Here is a 21,651-nt window from a genome sequence, read left to right as displayed (position 1 = left end):
TTCGGGTGTTCTTGCATATATGGATATGTTATAGTGGAGGAATCTGTCTTCGTTCTCCTGGCCAGATGGAAAGTCACTCCGTCTGGTCCATATACCATTCTGTCTATTTCTAGTGCTCTGACATTTGCTACTCTTCTACATGATAACATGCATAGTAGCATTGCCAATTTACTTGACAGTCTGCCTAAAGATAGGTATCTATTGCTGGGCCAGTCTGCCAATAGTTGTAGTACGACTGTTACGTCCCATAGAGACTCGTATCTAGGTTGTGGTGGCTTCCTAAATCTTATCCCTTTTAGAAGTCTAATAACCGCCAAATTCTCCCCTACTGGGACTCCTTCAATAGGTGTATGTCTTGCTGATATTGCAGATCTATATACTCCTATCGTCTGTAGGCTTTACCGTCTTGTAGTAGTTCTGCCAAGAAATGTAATATCTCTACTAAAGGGGCAGAAACGGGATGAAAACTTCTCCTTTTGCACCACCTTGACCATCTGATCCATGCTGCGTCGTAGCCCCTTCTAGTCGACGGAGCCCATGACTCTGCGATGAGGCTCGCAACTTGCGCCGAAATTCCTGGGAGATTCCAGCGTCTCCTGCTATCCTGCACGCCATCAGCGGCAGTGTCCCCTTCACTCTCAGAGGGTGACACGACCTAACTGGGTCCGTGAGAAGGTTTTCTCTTTGAGGGAACATTCTCGGATAGTCTGATATTAGCTCCGTAAGCGCTGGAAACCATACTTGCAACTTCCATATCGGAACTACTATTATCAGATTCGCTGCTTCACTGCTCACTTTCATTAAAGCTCTGCTTATCATTACGAATGGAGGAAATGCGTATAGTGTCTCTTCTCTCCAATCTTTTAGGAAGACATCCGTCCCTGCTGCCGCTGGGTCCAGCCTCCAACTGAAAAATCTGTTCTTCTGTGCGTTCAGTCTGGACGCAAACAGATCTCTGTGAATTGGCCCCCAGAACTCTTCTACCTGCCGAAAGATTGCTCTGTCCAGCATCCAATCGCTGGAGTCTGTTAGATGTCTGGAGTCCCAGTCCGCCACTACATTCTGAGCGCATGGTAAATATTCTGCTATTACTGCAGTTCCTGACTCCAGGCAGGAGTGCCAGAAGTCCTTGGCTATCTCCACTAATAACCTGGACTTCGTTCCACCTAAGTGATTTATGTATCTGACCGCTGAGATGTTGTCCATCTTCAGTAGGATACATGAATTCACTTTGTCCTTTATGAAGGCTTTGATTGCGAAAGAGCCGGCTAATAGTTCTAGGCAGTTTATGTGCAGTCTGAGTTCCTCCGAGCTCCATCTGCCTCCTGTTTGGAGTTCCCCACACCGGGCTCCCCAGCCTGCTCTGCTGACATCTGATTCTATTACTATGTCTGGACGGTCGCCGAAGATGGCTCTGCCGTTCCATGCCTCCATGTTCTGTAGCCACCACTCCAGCTCTGTTCTGGACTCTTGGTCTAGAGGCACTAGCTGGTGGTAGCTGAGGCCCTGCTGTAGATGTCTTATCTTCAGCCTATGTAGTGTCCAATAATGCAGGGGTCCTGGAAATATCGCTTGAATTGATGCGCTAACAGGCCTACAATCCATGCAGTCGTTCGCAGTGATGTGACTGGTCTGCTGAGGCAGTTCCTTATTTCTCTTTTTATGTCTCGAATCTTCCTGTTCGGTAGCTCCAGGGTCGCTGTCCTGGTATCTATGATAAAACCTGGGAACTCTATCCTCTTCGCTGGTATCATCTCCGACTTCTCTCGGTTCACTAGGAAACCTAGTGAGGCTAAGAGTTTCGCTACCCAGCTGATTTGGTAGCGAAGTATGTCTTCGCTGCTTGCCATTAGCAAGATATCGTCTAGGCAGATGATGATCTGTATTCCTTTCACCCTGATCGCTGCTGCTACTGGTTTCATCAGTTTCGTAAACGCCCAGGGCGCTGATGCTAATCCGAATAGCATCGTCGCAAACTGCCATAATTGCCCATACCAGTCGAACGCTAGGAAGGGTCGGTATTCTCTTTGTACTGGAATCATGAGGTATGCATCTTTCAGATCTATTCTTGCGAGCCAGTTGCCCTGTCTGAGCGTGTCTCTCAATTGGTGAGTGCCTTCCATCTTGAAATGGTTGTGGACTACCTACTTGTTCATGTCCCTCAGATTTATGACTGGTCTCACTTTGACTTTTCTGTGGACCAGAACATATTGCTTATGGACCTCGGAGCCTTGCACGGCTCGATAGCTCCTTTCTGTGCTAGACTCTGTAGTTCTGCGTGTAACAAGTCTTTCTCTGTTCTCGCTGATACTATTGGTCTGGAGGCTTTGTACTGGGTTGGGGTCTGGGTAAATTATATGTGTAAGCCTTTGGCCGACTGCAGTACCCAAGCGTCGTTGGAAAGCGCGCGCCAGTTTTCCCAGTACTTCGCTGTCCTCCCCCCTAGTGAAGGATATGTGGATGCTCTCACCTGCGGGGAAGTTTTGTCCTCTTCCTTGTCCTCTGCCTCGCCTTCCTCTGGGGAAGCGACCTCTGGGTTGGAAGAAGGTGTCTGGCTGCTTATTCTCCCAGTAATGTACTCTGTTCGATTGAGGCCTTCTGGACGTCTGATAGCGACTGGTCGCTCGGCCTTTATACCGACCAGTCCCTCCAAAAACTCTTCCGGGGAAGGTATTTTTTATTGAGGCTTGTGCCTTTTCCAGGGAGGTGTAGGTCCCTACAAATCTCCCCATCTCTTTTCCAAAGGTTTCACCGAACAGCAGCCCTTGCGCTGCTTTGCCCGCTTCATATGAGGCCAGATCTCCTAATTTATGATCTATTTTCAGCAGCAATCCTCTTCTGCGTTCAGAGGATATTGCGCTAGACACACTGCTCTCTGTGCCCAGTTTGCTAATACCGCTGGGTCTACTTCTTCCCCAGTGTCCTTCGCTCACTCCGCCAAGTCCATAATCTTGGCCAGGGGACCCGCTAGATCCAGGACTTTCTCATGGCAACTCCTCCCTGAGCGGTCAATCCCTTTTCTGGGGTCTCTGTTCGATTTGGCGACGAAAGCTAGCATCTTGGGGTCTATTTCTGGTGCTTCCGCCACTTTGCTTGGAAGTTCAGGTCTTGGGCATTCAGCCCTCATCTTTTGCCTCACCTCTTTCTCGAGTGCCTTGTGCAGCCTTTGAGTCATGTATCTTGCGACTCTTGGAGATGGCACCCATTCTGAGGATTTCGGGTTTCTAATTTCCTCTGGCTTCAACATATCTGAGGTTTCTTCCTTCTCTATATTGTTTAACTTCCTTAGCCTCTTTTTTGGTGGCGGCAAGCTCCCTTTGGAGATTCTGTGGGTTCCTCTTCGTGGGGAACCTCTTCCTCTGTGTCTCCCATATTTTCTTCCCCTCGGTAGGGGGTCATGAGGCTCGGCACTCCCGACTTAGACATAAAGGCTTGTTTTAGCCTAACAAAAGCGTTGGTCGCCTCTGGGGCCTTTGGATCTACCCCTTTTGGTTGGCCCGGGGGGTCAGAAGAGTTCTTGCTCTTCCGGGCCTTGTTACATACACCTCTGTGGGCCCTCTGACATGGCCCTGTGGACGTGCTTGCTCGTGGTGTGGTGCTTCTGTTTCTTGCTCCTCCTCACTCCATTCAAACTCAGCCATGCTGTCTGCTGGTAGGTGCCTAGAAATACCTTCACAGGTGTTGTGGCACGTCCACTATTCACTCTTACTATTTGAGGCTGCACCTGGGCTGACAAGCAGCTTCTGTCTTACTCAGTGCTGAGCACTGTAATAATGGTATGCTCTGCTTGAGCTGTAACGCTGTATTTGCTTTTTTATCTCATTTTGGGATCGCCGTGTCTCATTAGGTATGATGTATGAACTGCCACTGTCAGGAGACCGGGGCACAATGTCCGCAAAGCGTTTGGCCCCTTCTTTCCAAAGGAGGGGACCTCACGCTCTTCCAATCACTATGCTGGTGTTTCTCTGCCTTAAGCCCCGCCCCCGTGAGGGTGTGGGCTGCGCGTGCGGCTCTCTGAGAGCTCTCGCTCTGCTCCCGCAAGGGTGGGGGCTCATCCCTCGCTCGCGTTTTACGCAAGCGGGGAGAAAAGGCCTTGAAAGGGTCTCTGAGCTTTGTTCCACCCTCACAAGGGTGGGGGCTCCTTGCTCACTCGCGTCGCACGCGAGTGAGAGAGAAGGCCTCTGGCGAGCCCCCGGAGCGCTAGAAATACAGCACGGGGCCGCCGGATGATCTAAAGTATACTATTAAGTATAATCCTCTACACTCCGCGGTCCCTGCGCCTATTGTAGCGTCAAGCCCACATTCTAATACCATGAAATCTTTGTTTATACAGTTAACCATATGAATACCCTAGTACAAATGCTTTCAAATTACGCAGCTAAATGAAAAGGGTACTTAACTCTGGCAAGCAGGAAAAGAAGAGGAGGTTACAGGAAGTGGAAGGACATGGTCACATGACCAGGACACTGGGGACAGTGACCTAAGACTGATCGGAAATGAAGTTTTTTGAAAAACAAAAAAAAAATGTTTCAATGAAAGAATTGAACATTTTTATTAATTTGTTGAAACTGCTGGAGAGTAATAAAATAAGAAGATAAATCATAATGCTTGCCTCCGTGTTGACATAGAATCCCTCTCTTCCTCATATATTAAGCCCTTATTTTGCCATTTACTTCCGTCCTTCATCCTTGCCCCTACAACTCGCAATCTCTGGCCCTTTTGATTAAGCCAGCAAAAAAGCAATTTTAGTACATTATAAGTTCTAACCCTCCATTTTAGAATGCCAGTGGTATGCTGCAATTATCACACTGTCCAGGGTTGTCGGGCCGTTTAAGCATGTTTAGGTTCACAAAGTAATGCTAATTTAGCAGGTGGGGACCTGATTAAAAACTCTGAGCAGAGTTTTCAGCCATTGGTTGTATCATTTGGGGTGCTGGGGGTAGATTGATATGGTCAGGGCAGGCATTTGGCCCCTGCTCCCGCCCTAGTGATGTTTGCCTGTTAAAGAAGAAACATTCAAAACCTCACTACTCTACCAGGTGGGAGATTTAGAAGGCTGTCCTTGCTGAGCTCCTTGCCATTATTTGTGCCCCAGGTCTTCGCCCGGTTTGCCAGCCGCTACAAACGGGCTTGCAATTGAGCAGCACCACTCAACGCGGACACTAGAGAACACTTCATGGGATTGGCTACAACTTGATGTGTGCCTTGCGCTCATTGCTTGCCATAAGAAAGGTTTACCTATTTTTTTTAAAAAAAAATGTCCGTACGAGCAATCGAAAGAGGTTTAAAAAAGATTGCAAATCATTGCAGTTGCACGTGGTCTTTAACAGACCCTGCCGGGGAGCCGTTACCTCAGCTCTTGCATGACTTTTTTTAACAACACAAATTGGACTCAGGATTTAACAAGCGCTCTTTCTCGTTGAGACATAGGCTACTGTCATCCTACTGCCACGAGTCACCAAACGGTACCCGTCGCAGATTCATCCGCATTTTGCAATATTATGAACACATGGAAAAAAATAACCCAGTGTTATGGAACGCGTCACGGTCTCAAACCGAAAGCAGCTGTGCTTTAAAACCACATTTGTCTCCATCTGAAGTCATGATTACTTCAATCCAAGCTCCACGCATTTCGACGTTTCGTACAAATGTCTTCCACCAATAACCCTGCATGTTTATTTACTGCAAAAAAAACGAGTAAGCCCCGGAAGCAAGATTGAGCATGCGCGGCCACAATACAAGTTCACCGAGGGTTACTTTGTCTCAGTAACAAAGAAAACAAGCATTGGAAATGCCAATAGCTTTGGCGTTATAGGCACCAGGGTGCACGAAGGAGAGTGCAAAGTTTTGAAGGAGGATACGATAAGGGGTGCAAGTGTGCAATGGAATGAGAAGGGGAGTAGAGCAACTGAGGAAGCCATCGAGAGAAGGGGCCGATGACCAGCAAGAGGAATTATAACGGAGAAAAGATGAGAGAGTATGAGAAAAAGTGAGTGTGAGAGGAAGGGTGAGAGAAAAAGTAAGGGCTCAGAGCAAAGGTGAGAGATGGAGAAGACGGAATAAGGGGATATCTTCAAAAGTGCCAGAGAGAGAGCAACAGCGCGTGCAAGAGAGACTGAAAGCACGTGCAGAGAGAGCTGCTGCATGTGCAGAGAGAGCGAGCAACTGCGTGTGCAAGGAGAGAGAGCAACAGTGGGCGCAGGGAGAGGGCGACAGCATGCATGGGGAGAGAGAGAGGATGACAGTGCATGCAGGGAGAGAGTGACACAGCGTGCAGAGAGAGAGTGACAGCGTGCACAGCGAGAGAGTGACAGCACACGTTTTAAATTGCTAGCAGCAGCTCAATGGAAAGCCCTGAAAATGAGGCTTTCACTCATAGGCCGAGTTGAATTTTGTATATACATGAACAGCAGCGTTGAACTGACACATACAGGGCCTCATTATGAGTGTGGCGGTCCAGAAACAAGGGTGCCGGTAAGCTTAACGGCACCCTTGTTTCTGGACCGCCACGCTCCAAGTCTGCCTGCCAGGGCCGCTGCGCCCAACAGGTCTGACCCAGGAAGGCGCAGCGGCCCCATAAGCAGACTCATCACGGAAGCACCGGCACCGTTAGCGACGGTGCCGGTGCTTCCGTGCACCTATTCCCAAGGAGTCCTATGGGACTGCATGGAAATGGGAACTTACATTTTCCTACACCTAGCTTCCCAGTCTGCCGGGACTTGCAATGTCCCGGTGCCACCGGGAAGCTAGGTGCCAGGAACGGTGTTACCAGGTCGCGGCAACCCTCTGGTTACACCAGCGGGTTACCCCCGACCTCGTAATGAGGCCCACAGTCTTTCAAATCATTGTAAATCATAAAACACAGTACGACACATTTTGGTGCAAGCCTTTTGGCACATCACTTTGGCCGCAGAGCCCCCGTTGGCACGGAAGCCCATTCAGCATTGGTAATTTGGCGCGAGGGTCGTTTAGACGCGGCTGACATTGCAGCCTATCTGTGAACGGCCTTCACGCCAAATGAGTTAGTGAAATGCGTTTTGCATTTTCTCGAGGCTTGCACCTTATTGGGTTCATATATAACTTTAGAGTGGTGTTTCATTTGTGAAATGAAGCTAGCATTGCAGGTGGCTTTGTCAGCTGTACCCACTCTATGTGCGAATGTCTGGCGCTGCCAGAGCGCCAGGGGGTGTACCCTGGAGCACCTGCATCCTGCAGAGCTGCTTCTCCTGGAGAGAGCTGGCGCTGTTTCCCTAGCTTAAGGGGAGATAAAACACAAAAAGAGGGATCCCCTGTTTAAAACTTCAATGATTTAATGTAACACTTATTCTAGTAATAAGGCGTATGAAGCACAACTTCGTACAAAATGGTGTTTAGTTCGTGTAGTAAAATGTGAACTGAAAAGGTAGCTTAAGGTGAAGTTACCTACATAAATGCATACATGTGGGGCAAGGCAGTTGGTCAATTGCTTGCAACGGTTGTGGTTAAACGGCCCCCTGTATCCTCGCAGGATCAAAACATCTGATCACGTGAGGATTTTAAGCATGCAACCAACAGTCATCCATCCATACTCACATACATACACACAAACTAAACATTTGCAAAAGAACTTGGTGTGAGCAAAACAACATCAACAAAAGAGTTAATTAAATATAAAATATAATAGGAGACTGAAGGAATCAAGACATCTCCTATTACTCTGGTTTACAATTCCAGAAAGCGCTGTTGATCAGATAAATTCTTCGTCATAACTCTGTAGCAGGTGGCTCAAGAATGAATACAAGCCTACGTCTCTAGAAAATGTGAACATTGCTCCTGCACTCAAAGAAACCCTAATTCTGTAGTGACAGAACTTGCTGCAGTGGCAGGCAATCGATGCTCGCAGGACGCGCGCAACCGACAGGCAACTGATGCCCGCAGTTTCGCATTAGGACCAGACCTGACTCCACCGCTGGCCGCCATTCTACCGAGTTGGCGCAGCTTGCCATCACGCACGGGTGCCAGATGTTTTTCCTGCCAGGGGACCTGGGGCTCCTTTGAAACCACACAGTATTTATTTATTATTTATTTATTCACATTTGTTGAGCGCACAGCAGCCCGAGGGCATTGTGGCGCTGGTTACAGTAGTTGTTCATATCTTAGTTACAGTAGTCGTGTAAATACATACAACATGAGGTAGCATTTTGGGGCTGGGGCAGTAGATGCGCGGGCAGCTGTGTAAGGTAACTACAGGGTACTAGTAGCTAATTGAAGAGTGTTGTTTTTAGCTTTTTGCGAAAGGCATGGAGAGAAGTTTCAGCTCTGAGAGCTGGGGCTAAGGTGTTCCACAGCTTGGGTGCCAGGTAGGGGAAATCCGATTCCTCCTACCTTGGCCCTGGTAATTTGTGGTACTGTGAGTTGGTTGGTGTATTCTAGACGAGTGGGTCTGGTGGAATGTGTTCTGACTAGTGTGTCCGATAAGTAGGAGGGTGCGGTTAGGTTGATGCATTTGTGTGCGGTGGATAGAATCTTAAAGGTGATTCGGTCTTTAACTGGTAGCTAGTGAGCGTTTTTTCTTGCTTGAGAGATGTGTTCCCTTTTAGGAATGCTGAGAGCTGCTCTGAGAGAGTTGTTTTGAGTGGTTTGGAGTCTGGCTAGATGTTTTTTGATGTGCCCGCTAGGAGGGAGTTGCAGTAGTCCAATTTGGCTCCTATGGTAGCTCTTGCAATGGAGAGGCAGTTATCTTTTGTTAGAAACGGCTTTATGGCATTGACCAGTTTGGTATTCAGAGCGGAGGCCGATACAATGGCGCTAACTTGTTTATCCGTAGAAAGTGTAGCATCAATGTGGACTCCAAGCGTTTTAACTGAGGATAGGACTGGGATGACGCAGTTGTCTATGCAGAAGCTTTGATAAGTCGGGCCCAATTTAGCTAGCGTGGGTTTTTGACCGAGTATGAGGATTTCAGTTTCATCGCCGTTGAGGCATAAGCCATAGGTGGCCATCCAGGCTTGGATTGTGGAGTATGTTTATTGAAGGCTCGAAGCGTCTTGGAGATAGTTCCCAGTGAGTGGAAGGAGCACCTGGGTATCATCAGCATAGTTTGTGTATGTGATCCCAAGTGCATCCAGTTTATCAAAGAGGGGCTTTGTAAATAGATTGTAAAGCGTTGGTGCCGTACAAGATCCCTGGGGAACACCACAGTGTATGACCGTGGGTTCAGCATTTGCTATATTGGAGAACACCTTCATGGCTCTGCCTTCTAGGACGGAGGTGATCCATGTTGCAGCGTGCTTGGAGAAGTGCGCTTCATTCGTGAGGTGGTTGGTGAGGGTGGGGCCCATCCGTTATTATCTTCAAGTAGCCTTGTCCGTCTTGCTACCCTGACATCAGCAACTGCACAGACAACTTTGTTCATCCTCATGACCAACATCCATGCTCCTCTTCTGCCCCGATAGAAGGCCCTTTGTGACCCACGCGGGCACTCCCCTTGTTATGGCCGAAACTCGAGTTGGCAACAGTCAACTAGTTTTGTTACTACACAATTAGGGTTTCTTTGAGCGCAGGAGCACTGTTTTATGATCTTGTGTCAGTGCCTTGTCCATGGATGTGAATGTCTGTTGTGAATGATAGACATGTTTGTGAATGTGTGTGAATGGCACTTCCCTGTGTGCAGTGGAAGGTGATGATGGTTGTGACCTTTGACAGTGCCACTGATGTACATTTGCATTGTGACAAACACACATAAACATATGTTCAGTAGCCTGATGTTTGTGTTCTATGTTTCCCTATCCACAGTGACGATGGAAGAAGAGGGCGGAGAAGGCGCTGTGGAGCACCGCAGCAGGGATGCCTCCACCAGGCATAGACGCAGGCCCCAGTCCTCCTCCCAGGTACCGTCATCTTCCGGGGGCGAGGAGACTGGTACCGCGTCCATGACAATGGCCTCAGCTGCTGAGGGGAGGCCCAAGAGGGTGAAGCTGGTTGTGGGCACCTCGGCAGGGGGAGGGACAGTTGAGCCCACACAGGGGCAATCCGATGCAGAAGACAGTGCGGAGTCATCCAGGTTGGTGGTGGTGGAGGAGGAGGAGGAGGCCATATCACCCCAGCACATGGGGCCCGGCAGGGGTGATGAGGTAGGTGTGAGTGGTGCAGTCCAGGATCAGGGGCCGGAGGCAGTGCAGGTCAACGTGGAGGGCCCTGTGACTGATCTTGTCCCTGGAACTGAGACTGCACCATTATGCACCTGCGGGCATGCCTCAGGCCGGACCCCTCCACAGGTGGCAGATTTATCCACGCAAACAGATCCTCCACTACCTGCGGATGAAGCAATTTGTCGCAGGGTGGAACCGTTGCTAGCCGTTGCTAGCCAGTATTGCGAGGCGTACAGCCACATTCCTGATGATGTTCAGGCTTCCAATCGGGGGCTTAAACATCATCACGATGAGGTCTATCACCTCATTAACTGGCTAGCTCAGTTCCTGGTCACAAATCTGCTCCAGATGGGCCCCCTTTGTACCTGTCCCAACCCCGGCGGCCAGTCTGGTGGAGATCACATCCCTGCCACAGTCGGGAGTCGAAGGAGGATCAGCAGAGGTTGACACTGCAGCAACAGGAGCTATGGCAAGGGAGGAAGGGCAGGCACGAAGAAGGAGGGCACGTGCATGACAGCCCCGGGTTGTATCATCATCCCGGAGGCTGTCCTTGTGGTGCAGGCACCGGGCATTTTGGCAGCAGCAGGCTCAGGAAAGAAGGCAACAGGACTCAGGGCGTTCATCATCAGAGGGGCAGGTATCGGCCATCGGGCAGGAGACAAACGTGGACCTTACGTGTTGGAGCGTTTGGACCGCCAAAACGAGGAAGAGCGGCAGCGGGCACAGGAGGCGCAACTCACCATGGCCAGGGCGGAGAATTCACTGCGTCGGGCAGAGAGGCAGGCGGAGGTCCTCAAGGAGACTCGCAGGGAGTTCGAGAGGAGCATGAAGGAGTACCTGCAATCCCTCGAGGGGGAAGCCGAGGCCCGCCTACTGAAGGTGGACCCAGTGTTCGATGACGCCCTGGCAGAGACTATGAGAGAGCATGGTGAGGAGATGGACTAGCCTGCTGCTTTTGTATATAGTTCTTTAGGAGTAGGTTTCATTTGTTATTTTCTTTTTATTTGGAGTTCCTGGACTTTGCTCCGCATCTTGAATATAGTTATTTTTGTATTGTATTTTTAGGATATTTCTACATGTTTTGGGACCATGGACCCTGGATCTTTGTAAATATTTGGATTTTAATTTGGAATGGTTTTCACATGATATGTGATTTCATTTGCACATACAATAATGGACAAGGACCACATTTTTGACTCTTTCATTTTTTACATCACATTGATTTTGGTTTTCAATTTATTTTGATTTTTCATTTGGTTCATGCATGTTGTTTTTACTGTGTGTGACTTATATTAAAAAACATGTATCTAATTTTTTGACAATGAAATCGAAGTGGTATCTGGTCTCAACGGTTTAGTGCATGTTTCACTCCTCCTTGACGCATTTGCGTGTCCCTGCTGTTCACCAATGTTGTTCATGTGGGTGCTCATGCATGCATTTGTGATGTTAGGATTCACATGACATAGGGAGCATGACTAATGGATGGGTGTTGAGGTTCACCAGGGGGATGCAGCGTGTGGTGGCATTTTAGTTGGCATGTGCTGCGTGATTGTATGTTGGTCCAATGTGTTTTGGGATGGGGGGGACATGTGGCAGGGCCTGCCTGCAGGTTGCCGTCACTGGTGGGGGTTGGTGACATGAAGCGGGGCCTGCTGGCAGGTTGCCGTCACTGGTGGGGGGTGGGAGGTGGGGACATGAGGCGGGGCCTGCCTGCAGGGTATGGTCACGGGTGATGGGGTGCCCATGTGGTGTGGGCTGCCTGCGGGGTATGTTCACGGGTGATGGTGGTGTCCCATGTGGTGTGGGCTGCCTGCGGGGTATGTTCACTGGTGCTGGCGTGGGTCCCATGTAGCGTGGACTGCCTGCGGGGTATAGTCACGGGTGATGGTGGGGGTCCCATGTGGTGTGGGCTGCCTGCAGGGTGTGGTCACAGGTGATGGGGTGGCCATGTGGTGTTGGCTGCCTGCAGGGTATGTTCACGGGTGATGGTGGAGATCCCATTTGGTGTAGGCTGCCTGCGGGGAGTGGTCACGGGTGATGGCGGGACCATGTGGTATGGGCTGCCTGCGGGGTATGGTCCACTGCTGGGGTCTGGCTGTCCTGTGAGGAGGCGTCTGCTTCCAGGGGAGTTGTGCATGTATCACAGGGTACACGCGGGCCTTCCCACGCGATTTCACGAGTGGGGTACATGATTTTGCTGGGGTGCGGACAGGGTACGCATGGGCCTTTTCACGTGATTTGGCTGGTGCGAGCAGGTTACGCTCTGATTTTTCACGCAATTACAATGGGGGGATGTGTGCTGGGTCACGGATGGTGCGGGGCATTGCGCCGTATTGGGCATTTCACTGGCTTTTGCCTGCGCATGGGGGTGTGTTGGGGCGTTGCTGGCGGTACTTGATGTTCTCTGCGCCACGGTTACTGATGCCTCAGAAAATCCATGAATACGCGTGCCACAGCGGGTGCACGCATGGCACACGCTCCTTCTCGGCGTGCAGCACTTGTGCTGCTTCTGCGCTGGATTCTATGAATTGGGCCCTAAATCTGAAGATTTAGCAACATTTGTAAATGACGTTTTCACGATCCTGTATATACTCTGATATATAAGTTATAAATATTATCAGTAGGATATGGTTGTACTGTATTTATCATAGTTCGTACAGTCAAGTGTGAAACACATGAATTAATGTACAAACACACACACTTTAATATTGCAACCATACTGTTTTGGAAAACATGTACACAATACATGTTTGACATTTAAAGCATTGCACAGTAACAGGTTTTGGATTGAACTGTTTTTTACATTTAGTATTATGCAAGAAAAGCACAAGATGCAATACTTTCAGTAAATTGTGTCAATCCTACAAACTTTCAGAATTGCACATGCAGTTTGTTTTAAGATGTGACTTAAAATAAGAAAAGGAGCAGCTTTGAACCATGCAAGAGTTCACATTAGAGGTAGAATTTGAACCTTTAATGTCGTGAGACGTAATGGTGCAGTGGTTAAAGGAGCTATCCCCGATAACGTGAGGTCATGAGTTTGAATCTTCCTGGAGACTTTCAATTTTATATTTACAAAAAAGGATTAAAATTGGCGTTTCGTATTTTTATTTTTAAAAAGGAGGATTATAATTTGAAAAACGAAGAGACAGACTTACCGTGACACGTGAAACCTTTTTTGGGGCATGGCATGTGACACCTGCGAGTGGCACGTGTCACCTGTAGTGGTGACATGCAGTGGCACGTGTCACTGGCATATGACACATGCCATATTCGGCTCCAACCCCTACTGCTGAGATGGTCGTGTCCTTCCCCTCACAGTGTCTCTCTCTCAGGCAAGATCGGGAGGGAGGTGCAGACCCTGCAGAGACTGCAGTGTGTCCAGAGCTGTGCGTCCGGCTCCTCTAGCCCTGATAGGGGGAGGGTGTGACAGAGGCAGGCTGCGGTTGGACCCTTGCAGCACAGGTTTAACCAAAAAATCTCCCGGTGAGGGCAGGCGTCCGGACGCCTGGCCCCTTCAACTCCAGCTTCCATAGCCTCCTCACTCCTCTGTCCTCCTCACTCTGCATCTAAAGCCAGCGTCCCTCCTTCTTCATTACTGCTTCACTTAGTCTGTGGCTGCTGAATGAGACTTCGTTCGGGGAATATAACAAAGAGATCAAACCAGGGGTCAAGTCCTAAAAATTTAAGTGGGGGGACTCATCAACAAACGAATGAGATGTGACGTAGCCAGAAATTATCATATTAAGGTAAAATATGCACATTTCATTAAATTGGTTTTGCATAACCAGCCAAATTGCACAGGAGGAATGGCATTTGCCTTTCATAAAATCAACACACACACAAAACCAAGAGAGGATATTTTCTTCTAATAGTGTTTTTGAAAGCATTAAAAGGTGTGCATGTTTTAAACTCCAAAAACCAATACAAATGTTTTCCATGGGACTTGCAGTACCAAAATGGGACATTTCACCTTTAGTTGTTTGTTATACTTAATCAGGTTACATAGTGCAGTGGTGAAGTGTTCGGCCTGCAAACGTGACGACTGCGGTTTGATCTCCGAGTTTGGCTTAAATTCAAAGAGCACATTCAATGTTTCTCATTTTAGCTGGGCGGACTCAGTCCACCCTCTGAATAAAGTGGCGGACATTAAACACAGTCCGAGAGAAGTTCAACTAACAAAAAGTATTGGTGCGTACAAATATCAAAATATAACGGCCTTATAGTTAATGCAGTAATTTCTCTCCAACTTCGGAGAGTGCATAGCTCTCCAGCAACAGCAGCAGGCTGGCAGATATGAGCGATAGGGTCAAGGCCCTGCTGGTGCTGCGGCCATTACATCGCCAAGCGTTGGCATGTTGCCATGCCAACGCCATACACTGCTCCCAAACTCCCCTTTACAGTTTTTCATTTACTGTAGCAATGTTTTGGCAATATTTTGCTGGTTAGACCAACAAAATGCACCAAAACCAATGAACGGAGAAGAAATATAAGAATATGTAAAGCACAGTTGTCTTCTTGTGTGCGGTGATCCATCAGCATTCCCCACTCTTAGGGCTTTTAGTTTTTCTGGCACACTTTGCCAGCAGGAGTTCACTCTTTTTTTAGAGAACAGAAAATGCTTTGTACCAGCTTTTGCTTGATATGAAACTTATGGGCATGCAATTTTGTTGTGATGGTGACAATCCTTTTGATCCTTTATTCAAAGCAATAAAAGCTTTGGGCCAGAGCCTGGAGGCATCCAAGAGGGCCGCAATCTTTCAGAGCCTGAAGGATTTGTTGTCAAGAGCTCTTCTTGTCCCTCCGAGAGAATAGTGAATATGGGTACCTGCTACCTCAGCCACACTGCGCGGACGGGAAGTGATAACAGGTGTGTAAGGGTGAACTGAGGAGCAAATACCAATGAGGGGTAAAAGCCAGCATGAGAAAATAAAACCCGGAGTCAGCAGGCAGCATGCAAGATCAAGGAAGCCCAAGAAAATCCTACAGCAGCCCAAACAGAATACAAAAAGAAAGGAGGGTAGTCGAACCCTAGGCCGAGACGCCACAACACACAAAAGTAATGATGGAGTCACGGCAAGGGGGAGATGAAATGATGTGAGTCAGACCCATCTGTAACCCATCTAACTCAATTAATCGCTCTGATCAAATTAGCCCCAGCAGTATTGCTGGGTCCTGTGAGAAGCCAGAAGGTGCTTCACCCACCAGTCCTTGAGGATCTATCATCAAGGTGGTCAGGACATGGTCATCGCTTTTCGATCCAGTTCCTGGGGATGGACCAGTGCGCGAGAATCACCTGGGCGGGGGGTCTTTGGGAAGTGGGACGCCCGATGGTGAGATGTGGTATCCCCTTCCCTGTAACACCTTTACCCCATCCTACCAGATAGGATACTTAGGAACCCTACCCCTCGTTCACAACACAAACACTTTCACACGGACATCCCGCTATGGGAAAAAACAGACTAAGACCGGAGCCGTGTACATGACATGTACCAATGCATTGGTCAGGCAATTACTGACAATTACTCACACCTGACGTCCATTAAACATCCCCACACGGATAAAAGGCAGAGCACGAGAGCACATTCTGAGCGAGGCAAAGCACACGAGGAAACAGCAGTTTCATGGCGCCAGCTTGATGAGAGAAGAAAGATGGCAAAACAGTAGGGGATCACAAGGAGGGACATTCCCTTGACCTTTCCCATAAGGAACCGGTACTTTCAAGACACCTTGAAAGTGAAAAGCATAAGACCAGGCTGAAGAATCCTGCATTGTGTGTCGGAGATGCCGGGGGCCCTGCTGTATCATTAATAAAGGCGGGGAGAAGCCGCAGCCTCTGTGGTACCATCCTTGGCTCCAATAACAAAGCAGCATCAGTGAAATCAATACAGAGGGTGAGTTGGAGAGACCGATACAAGACAGATCTGTGTTGAAGCCAAGGTTGCAAGCAGCAACATTGTATGGCGAGTGCTGGAACGAACATTGTTAAAACGTGTGTGATAAAAGATGCAAGTAAAGTTGAACTGCTGAGTGTTTGAACTTTGAAAGAAAAAGATACAATACTTTTGACAGAGCAGTCCGGCACCACGTGTGTGCTCAATCGAAGGTCTCTGTAAGGTATCCAGCTGAGAAGTAGCAAATGTGGAATTTAAAGAGTTGTAAAGAATTGTAAATCGAAGTGGTCCTGTGACAGGTCAAGCAAAATCCTGCGCACAGTCGAAACTCTTCGATTTTGATACAGTAAAGAAAGTTTGGAAAAAACAGATAAATTGGTCGAAGCACGGCAGAGGTAGACTAATTAATAGCTTTGTGTTAAAGTGGGTCTGAGCCCGGCAGAGGGGGACCCAGGGTGAAAATTGAATCACCAGAGATGTTGTGCATACGAGAATCCTGAGGAGAAAGAAACTTTGAATGTTGGTTTGTCGCATCAGGCCCTCTGAAGTAAGAGACTTTGAATGGCAAAGAATCTTTGAAACAGAAGGCCCTAATACTGAGATTTTGTACTTAATCCTCATGCCAGAAAAGCCATACTATGTGCTAAGCTCGAGTGTGCCACCTGGTCCCATGCTGAAAACGTAGGGAAGGGAAGCTAACGGCTTAACTATGCTGACATATAATTTCTTGAACACTTGTCTTTTGTATAACATTGATTCCCACACAATTTGTATTTAGAAGCGAGGATTGGCAATAGGTTTATTAGCATCGGCCCTTTTAATTTGACAAGACACCACTAGGACTATGTTATTATTATTTGATGGTGGTAGCTTGCTCCCATATTTAGACTTAGGATTAGATAGGTGTTTTTCAAACCCAATTGAAGTTCAATAAAAACCCTTGAACTGTGGTCACTTGTGTCTGTTTTACTGTTTGATACCATGGGCCTCATTCTGAGATTGGAGGCAGTCATGGCGCTATTAGCGCCATGACTGCCTCCAATAACGGTACCGAGTCCGCCCTGGTTCAATGGGGACTTACCGGTCTATTCCGACCTTTGCGGGACCGGTAAGTCCCCATTGAAAATGGCAATCCCCATTCCCATTTGAGCCCCCATAGGGCTCAATGGAAATGGGGAGGGAGCTAATAACGGTACCGCAATTTGCGGTACTGTTATTTGCTCCCTGGTCCCTTTGCGGCTCCTGTTAAGGCCGCCTGGTAAAACCAGGCGCCCATAGCGGGATCCGCAAAGGGACCTCGGAATAAGGCGCAAAGGGATTACCGGCACCGATGTCCTTAACGGTGCCCGGTATCCCTTTGCGCCCTACTCGGAATGAGGTCCCATGCCTTCCCTACATGTGGTATCAGAAATGGGATGCGACTCAATTGAGACAAATTGGGGGACCATAAAATTGCAGAAGCTTTGTAATAGAGCCTCAGATCCCTCTATCACCACAAACGAATCCAAAGGCTTTGATATCTGTAGCAGTAGAGAAGCTACTATCCCTCCGGGGAAAAGAGGAATGATTCCCACAGACTTAGTCCAAATACCCCCTGTGGGGTGTTATATAAGATTGGCTCCAAAATCTGGCCTGGAAGTTTGGTCTGGATGTCCGATCTGGCATCATAGATTCCGACGTCCAGGGAGATATAAAGGTTCTCCTACAGAACCACGGCGAAACTCCATTTGAAGTACATCGCGGAGACAGAATTGCACAGGGAATTCTTGAAAGGGCTCTATTTCCCCGTTTTGAAGAAAGTGAACCAGAAGAAACAGAGAAAGTTAGCTTAGGCTTTGGAGAAGCCACTGAAGAGGGACGGGGATGTCTGCCCCCTCCTCCCCCTCCTATGAAATTCATGACACAAAATAAGGCCAGGAAACACTGCAGTCACCCATTCACCAGGCTGAAGAATCCTGCATTGCGTGTCGGAGATACCGGGGGCCCTGCTGTGTCATTAATCAAGGCGGGGAGAAGCCGCAGCCTCTGTGGTACCGTCCTTGGCTCCAAGAACAAAGCAGCATCAGTGAAATCAATACAGAGGCTGAGTTGGAGAGACCGATACAAGACAGATCTGTGTTGAAGCCAAGGTTGCAAGCAGCAACATTGTATGGCGAGCGCTGGAACGAACATTGTTAAAACGTGTGTGATAAAAGATGCAAGTAAAGTTGAACTGATGAGTGTTTGAACTTTGAAAGGAAAAGATACAATATCTTTGACAGAGCAGTCCGGCACCACGTGTGTGCTCAATCGAAGGTCTCTGTAAGGTATCCAGCTGAGAAGTAGCTAAGGTGGAATTTAAAGAGTTGTAAAGAATTGTAAATCGAAGTGGTCCTGCGACAGGTCAAGCAAAATCCTGCACACCGTCGAAAGTCTTCGATTTTGATACAGTAAAGAAAGTTTGGAAAAACAAGATAAATTGGTCCAAGCGTGGCAGAGGTAGACTAATTAATAGCTTTGTGTTAAAGTGGGTCTGAGCCCGACAGAGGGGGACCCAGGGTGAAAAGTGAATCACCAGAGAAGTTGTGCATACGAGAATCCTGAGGAGAAAGAAACTTTGAATGTTGGTTTGTCTCATCAGGCCCTCTGAAGTAAGAGACTTAAAATGGCAAAGAAACTTTGAAACAGAAGGCCCTAATACTGAGATTTTGTACTTCATCCTCATGCTAGAAAAGCCATAGTATGTGCTAAGCTCGGGTGTGCCACCTGGTCCCATGCTGAAAACGTGGGGAAGGGAAGCTAACGGCTTAACTATGCTGACATATCATTTCTTGAATACTTTTCTTTTGTATAACATTGATTCCTACACAATTTGTATTTAGAAGTGAGGATTGGCAATAGGTTTATTAGCATCAGCCCTTTTATTTTGACAAGACACCACTAGGACTATGTTATTATTATTTGATGGTGGTAGTTTGCTCCCATATTTAGACTTAGAATTAGATAGGTGTTTTTCAAACCCAATTGAAGTTCAATAAACACCCTTGAACTGTGGTCACTTGTGTCTGTTTTACTGTTTGATACCATGGGCCTCATTCCGAGATTGGAGGTAGTCATGGCGCCATTAGCACCATGACTGCCTCCAATAACGGTACAGAGTCCGCCCTGGTTCAATGGGGACTTACCGGTCTATTCCGACCTTTGCGGGGCCGGTAAATCCCCATTGAAAATGGCAATCCCCATCCCCATTCCCATTTGAGCCCCCATAGGGCTCAATGGGAATGGGCAGGGAGCCAATAACGGTACCGCAATTTGCGGTACCATTATTTGCTCCCTGGTCCCTTTGCGGCTTCCGTTAAGACCGCCTGGTAAAACCAGGCGCCCATAGCGGGACCCACAAAGAGACCTCGGCGGATTGAAGCAGCACTGAGGCAGAGGAGGAGGGGGCGTAGGTGCATGAGGCAAATCAGGAACTCGGTGGTCATCCAAAACATCAATGTGCAGCAGGTACCACCCCGCAGGCAGCCAGCAATACCCTGCATCAGTTCCTCACCCTGGAACCTGACCCCAACTCAAATACATACATTATACCGGCTTGACAGGGTCTCAATCATATGTATCATCACCCTCATTGAAGAGGACATCTGCAGCCGCATCGACATCCAGACTGCAATCCCCCCGCTGAAGGTAGTCTTGGTACTGCATTTCCTCGCCACTGGAACCTATCAGCACACTGTTGGGGAGCTGCACGGGCTGTCACAACCCTGTTTTTCCAGGATACTACTCCAGGTATTGGATGAACTGCTGCGCCATGCGTCAGAGCGCATTTCCCTTCCCAGGTCATTGCCACCAACGTGGCCTTCCATGCCATTGCCGGCATGCCCAATTGCATAGGCGCATTAGATTGCACGCACGTGGAGCTGACTGTCAGACATGCAATTTAGGTGGTGTATCGCAATCAGAAGCAATTCCACTCACTGAACGTCAAGATGGTCTGCAATGCCCAAGAAGTCATCATGTATTGCTGTGCACATTTCCCGTGGTCCACACACGACTCGATGGTCTTGCGGAATTCAACATTGCCACGCTACCTGGAACGTTAAGCGGGACAAAGCACATGGCTATTGGGTGAGTACAACTGCCGATGCTTGACCCCTGTGTATTTTGGGGGGGGGGGTAGTCAAGGCTCACAGTGTTCCAGGCAGTTGGGAGAGCACAACTGCCAATGCATGACCCCTGTGTATTTGGGGGGGGGGGATAGTCAAGGCCCACAGTGTCCCAGGCAGTAGCACAAGCACAACTGCCAATGCATGACCCCTGTGTATTTGGGGGGAAATAGACAAGCATCAGAATACACACATCTTACCGCAGCAACTTCATTATTGCACCATGCCATGTCACGCAAACACATGCCCTGCCTATCTTCATGTAAACCCTATCCCTGGGGTGGCAGTACATGCAATTGCAACATGAGTATGCGAGTACCTCCCCCGCCCGATGTACATTTGCTACTCCCATGCACACAATGGGCGCATCTCGTGCTGTGCGCAGTGGTCACATCTTTGCAGTGATCTGTGTCTGCCTGATGCAGATCTGCCCATCAACTCACAATGCCGGAGTCACCCACCACATCTGAGCACATGTACATTACAATGATTGGAACATGGTCTTGCCTAACATCACTCCACGAATCTAAGCATCACAGAACCCAGCATGGAAATGTGATCCAAGTTTGCACAATAGATGAGTCAAACATCTGATTACCAGAAGAGGCATCTGTGGACTGCATCTGATACAGACAGAAATACCACAAACAGTAACATGTGCCCTTACTTTCACTCCCATGCAGGTGATGCCGGATATGCACTCACGCCATGGCTGATGACACCCATACGATGGCCACGGAACAGGCATGAGGAGGCCCTACAACCGGGCACACATACGGATACGTGGTGTGATAGAGCAGACCCTTGGCCTGCTGAAGGCCAGGTTCCGCTGCTTGAGGAGATCAGGTGGCGCATTGCAGTACAGCCCGGTGAAGACAGGGAAAATAGTACTTGCATGTGCTATGCTGCACAATCTGTGCATACACAGGAACATTCCACTGCCCCAGACATCGAGCCAGCAGATGAGGATGAAGCTGATGTTGATGATGACGGTGATGGGATGGGTGCACTACCAGGCTGGGGTGCCATTGGTGGACAACATGCAGGTGGAGCACTCATACACAATTTCTTCTGATATACTTCATATGCACATTCAGCACTTCATGTCGTAGCACTACAGTAAAAGATTTCTACACACACAGACTGAGATTGTCCACTCATCATTTGCATTTACACACCAGTGTATTGTTGAATTAACAGGGGAAACAGGTTTAGTATTGCAAGGAAGACCACACATGCCCCCCCACTTCCGCAAAGTACCCACCCACCAACAAGGCCCAGACTAACAAACCCCACTAAGGACCACACCCACCTCCCCAATGTACCCACCCACCAGCCAGGCCCAGACTAACAAACCCCACTAAGGACCACCCCCACGTCCCCAAAGTACCCACCCACCAACCAGGCCCAGACTAACAAACCCCACTAAGGACCACTCCCACCTCCCCAACGTACCCACCCACCAACCGGGACCCCATCACA

This window comes from Ambystoma mexicanum, chromosome 3p, assembly GCF_040938575.1.
Source record: "Ambystoma mexicanum isolate Mex_15411 chromosome 3p, UKY_AmexF1_1, whole genome shotgun sequence".
Taxonomy (NCBI): domain Eukaryota; kingdom Metazoa; phylum Chordata; class Amphibia; order Caudata; family Ambystomatidae; genus Ambystoma; species Ambystoma mexicanum.
The sequence above is the reverse complement of the archived record's forward strand: the minus strand, read 5'-3'. Positions refer to the sequence as shown.